Source organism: Manis pentadactyla, chromosome 3, assembly GCF_030020395.1.
Source record: "Manis pentadactyla isolate mManPen7 chromosome 3, mManPen7.hap1, whole genome shotgun sequence".
Lineage (NCBI taxonomy): Eukaryota > Metazoa > Chordata > Mammalia > Pholidota > Manidae > Manis > Manis pentadactyla.
Genome location: NC_080021.1, coordinates 4,761,922 through 4,766,686, shown reverse-complemented (window position 1 = coordinate 4,766,686; position 4,765 = coordinate 4,761,922). Strand labels below are relative to the sequence as shown.

The 4,765-nt window shown below is 61.8% G+C and overlaps 1 long non-coding RNA gene across 1 annotated transcript; it reads right to left on the bottom strand.

Moving 5' to 3' along the window:
* Positions 1–243: 243 nt before the first annotated feature.
* On the bottom strand, positions 244–1,539 carry LOC130683143 (uncharacterized). The gene is made up of 3 exons (XR_008996752.1): positions 1,417–1,539; positions 422–535; positions 244–315 (listed from the first exon to the last, which is right to left on the bottom strand). It is a non-coding gene; the product is annotated as an uncharacterized LOC130683143 (long non-coding RNA).
* Between the last annotated feature and the right edge of the window lie 3,226 nt (positions 1,540–4,765).

The following is a 4,765-nucleotide window of genomic DNA, read 5'->3' as shown; positions in this document are numbered from 1 at the left end:
CTACCAGAGCCCTCCGTTCTCACACCCTCTTGGTCTTCCTTGAGACACCCGCGCTCACCACACCCTTCACTGTGCCCCTCACACTACAGCCCACGGGCCATCTCGTCATAGCACAGAGCAACTTGTCTGCCCGCAGCCAGGATTTTGGCAGAAGGGAGGAGCAGACCCACCCTGACGCCTGGAGCCAGGCCCCGCCCTCAGGGCCCCGCCCCTCAGCCCAGCGTCCCAGATGCCGCCACGCGCCCGTCCGCCTCCGCAGTGTCCGCTCTGCCCAGGCTGCACCAGAGGTAGGGCTACACCAGCTGTCTTTACAGTCTGTAAAGTCAAGTGTCCAGGTGGGCGGCCGGCTCAAGCCTATTTTCACCCCCTACCCCCTGCCCCCTCCACTCTCTCCCCCTTCCCCACCCCAGGCCTTGTGCACCTCCTGCCATTTGTCATTTCACATTGATTGCTGGGGCTGTTTGACGGTCCTGCCCAGTGAGCTTGTGGTCTGACGCTCCTCAGGGCCCCATCTTCTTGAGCTTCTGACGTCCACCTGCTTGGGGGTGGGTGGCAGTTAGGGGTCCTCGGCAGTGGTGGGATGCAGGAGTGAACCCCCCCTGCCTTGCTCCTCCTGTTCTAGTCTCTCCCAGAACACCCCCAGCCCCCAGCAGAGACTGGCAGGCCCAAGGTCAGTGGTCTGCATATCAACAGCGTGAGTCCACCCCAGGGCTGGCAGGGGAGGGAGGGGGTACTTGGCTCGATATAGCCTGTCTTGTGAGACAATAAATTTGGCCATTGACCTAGCAAGCAGATGTCGATAAATGAATGGTTAATATAAACATTGCCCTTCCCAAACTAATCAGGGCACAGGGCAAGTTGGAGGTTGGAGTATGGGGAGGAGGCAGGGCAGGGCAGGTGTGGCCCAGGTCTGCCCAGTGGGGCTGCTTCCCCTTTGCCTCAAGCCCCTGCAGGTGCTGGTCCTGCTGGGAGGGCAGCCAGATTTAGCAAATAAAAACCCAGAGTCCCAGTTACGTTCAGACTTCAGATCAACAACAGTTTTAGAAAAAGTATGTCCCGGGTCCTGTGCCCGATTTGTGGAACACTTGTACCAAAAGCTACTTGTTGCCCGTGCAACAGGCACAGGGCCCCGGCCGACAGGGCCTGTCTCACCCTGGCAGGAGGGGAGCAGTGGTCAGGCAGGAGGGAAGTGTGGTGATCGCAGAGCCTGGCAGGGCCCACGCCACCTCCAGCCCACGCCCAGCCCCCAGGGCCCTGGTCATGCCCACTGCCCTCCAAACTGGTGACCAGCAGCCCAGCCAGAGCACTGGGAGCCCAGGCATGGGTGCTCCATGAACACGGTCCTGGAGGCAGTCCAGCGCCACTGTGACCTGCTGCCCCTTAGTGGCCCTCATCTGTGTGGCCCTGTTTCCTCACCTGGGGTAGGAGGGGGCCTTTGGGGTCTGCTTCCTGGTTGTGGGGGTGGACGTCGGGAACCTTTACAGTAGGCCTCTCTGTGGTAGGGCCTTGGGTATCTCAGGGGCTCCAGCAACTGGGAGTACCCAGTCCGTGGCTGGGCACTGCCCAGCAAGAGCCCTATAAATAAACAAACAGTCATATAAATAAACCACAGTCTGCGGGACAGCCCTGACCTGGGGGCAGCTGCCGTGCCTGGCCAGGCCAGGTCCTCACAGCCTCCAGAAGCAGCAAGTAGCTTCCAGCTGCTTCTGTAGGCCCCTTGGCCTGGCAGCCCGTGGCCAGCAGTGGCTCAGCCCCATGACACCAGTGCTTAGACCCTATCTGGGACCCCTGGGGTCTAGCTGGCCTCTTGCGCACCCTCTAATGCAGGTGATCTGGGTGAACCAAGGCCCAGAGCCCCAGCATGGTCAGCCTCAGGCCCCCTCCAGGGGGTGGGGCTGCCACCCAGCCAGATCCTGGCTCCCCATGGCCCAGGCAAGGTTCTGGCCACCTGCCAGGGATGGGCCATGGTGCTGGGAGATGGCCACCTCCTTTTGCCTTGCTCCCTGCCTGAGCTCGGCATGACATCTTTCCCGGATGAACAGTCCTCTTGGGGGCCCCCAGGGAGCCCAGACCAAGGTGGAGGGGCCGCAGACTTCCAGGGTCCGTGATTGATGGGGACGTGGGGCTGCCCGCGCTGGGCAGATGAGGAAGGAGTTGTCAGCACCTAATGGGCCCTGTGACAAACAGCAAAGGTGCTGGGAGGCTTCTTTTTGTCCCTGCCCCCAGCAAGGCCCCCAAGGGCAGGGCAGGTCCAACCTGGCAGGAAGATTCAGCATAGGGGTCTAGGGACCCCCCAGGACAGGGCTCTTTCACCCCTGCCCAAGTTCTTTGGCAATCCTGGTGGCCCTGGCGAGCAGAGGTTGGGTGGGAGGCAGCACTGAGGTGGGCCCCTCCCGGCCTCCCGGGGATGCTGAGCTCAGCACCGCCGGCCCAGGGCTTTAGGGACCATTAAAAGCCCTCCCCGCCACTGGCTGTCTGGAGACATCAATTTGCTGCTGACTGTAGTTGATGCCGCTGCCTCCCCTCCTCCCTCCTCTGTCAGCTCCCACTCCTGGGGTCTCCCTGGGCCCGACCTACTAGCCTGGACAGAACCCCAGCCTCCTCCAAATGGGCACGGACATGCTTCACCACGTGGCTGGGCCTGGGGGCCTGCGCCGAGTGGGAAAGACCAGTGCAGAGGACAGACCCTGTAGAGACGCTCTCGAGGGCCCCTGGGGGTGCTGAGCTCAGGGGTCAGGAAGGCGGTGCAGCCAGGGCTGGGAGCTTGACAGGGGCAGAGCTCTGGTTTGGGACGGGAGGAGGCTCCCTTATTTCACTGCAAAAATAAAAGTTTAAAAAAAAACCTGTCCTGTGTCCCATGCCCTCAAGGCCTGCTCCCACCTGCGTTTGTGGGGAGTGGACTGAGGGCAGGTCAGTGGACTGGACTGCATTTTCTTGCTGACGCTCTTAAGCCTGTGTTAGGAAAAGCCGGGTCATCAGAGTTTCCGACCCTGCAGCAGGTGGCGTGCCTGGCCTGCCCTTGGTTGGCCTGACTGGAGACAACCTGGAAGGTGGGGCTGGGGCGGGGGCCTCCCTGACAGGGCAGGCCTGACCCCATGTGGGTGTGCCTCACCGGACCCTGAGAGTCACCCACAAGCTGTGGCTGCAGGTAGGTGGTGAGCAGTCCTCAGGCCTGGGGAAGGGACAGGCAGGGGTGCTTGAGACTGACCCTGAGGAGCAAATGCACCCTGGCAGGTTGTTGCTTTCTGCCCTGACGAGCAGGACAGATCTCAGGTGGCCGGGGCTGCTGACCTGGCAGTGCGGGCAGTACCCAGCGAGGCAGATGGAGAGCTGGCCAAGGAGGCCGGCCGGGCGGCTGCCAGCCCAGAGAGAGGCCATCGATCTGCCTGGCGGCGCTTCCCAGGTGTATAAAACTGCTTGTTCTCCCAGTTAGAAAAATGACCACAGCCTGGGATAATTGATTGATTTTCCTCTTTAGGAATATTCATAAACGCTGGTTCCAAGCACAGGTAAACTCAGTCCCCGCGCCAAGTCAGTCATGGAGAAGCAATGGGTGCAGCCGCACACAGCCTCCCTCCAGGGCAGGGGGCACAGGGGCATGGACCCACCCCCTCCCACTCCCACAGCACACCTCAGGGTCACCCACAGCAGGGGGTGTGGTGTTGGAGGCTGGGTCTGCCCTTGAGGGGCTCCCAGTGAAACCCCAGCAAACTGCCCTGACCAGGCCCAGAGGTGGATGTGTAAGTCCACCAAGCCCTGCCCAAATGCTGTGTGGCTCTGGACATGCAGGCACTGAAACAAGCCCACACCTAGCCCCACAGACAGGAGAGGCTGTGTCGGGGTCCCAGGACACCCGCCACCCCCACCCACGGCAGCTGAGAGGCCTTCTGACTGCAGCTCTGGCCCCACAGCACCGTCCTCCGTGGCCCTGAGGGTGGGCTCTCTTCATTCTCTGTCCCCACCCCAAGCTGCCATTCATTCTTCAATAGGCCGTGCCCAGGTAGAACTGGGCCTCCGCTCTGGGTGATTCCATCCTGCTGCCTGTGCACTGAGCAGCCCCCATCTGCCCCCCAGCCCAGCCCGCTGGGATGGGGTGCTTGCTGAATGGCTGGAGGGCCAGCCTCTCGAGAGGGGCCAGCAAATCACTTCCAAGAGTGTATTTGTTAGCTCATTTGTTTAGTATCAGTACCTGGTCCACTCACTGATAACCTGAGTACATTATGAAACATGCAAACCTGGACACTACTGCATGTGAGTGACTGCGAATCCCACTTGCACTTCGCCGCCCTCTGCTTTGATGGGCAGGCCTGTCACCCAGCAGAGCCTACAGAACAAGGGGCTTCTGTGGGGCTCCTCCATCAGGAACGCCCTCCCCCTGAGTCCTGGGAAGAGCCTGAGATGCCCATGGGCAGTGGGGTGGGGAGGGTGGAGCAAGGAGGGGCAGGAGGGGGCCCACAAGCACTTGCCACTGGGGAGGGGGGGGCCTGGAAGGTGGGGGAGGGCCTGAGGGGAGGGGAGGCAGGCCAGGGGCTGGCCAAAGCCCCACCCTCATCAGGGCCCCATTGGCCAAGCTGCTATGCCTTCTTGGGCCAGGCTTGACCCCAAGCTGGCCGATCTCTTCTTGGGGTGCACCTGTGACTTGGCCAGGAGTCCCTGCCTGTCTGGCCAGGACTGCTCACAGGAAGTGGGGTGGTGGTGGGCAAGTTGGGTGGGGAACACTGGCCTCTTTCCTTGGGGACAGTGGGCAGCAGACCCTCTGACCAGG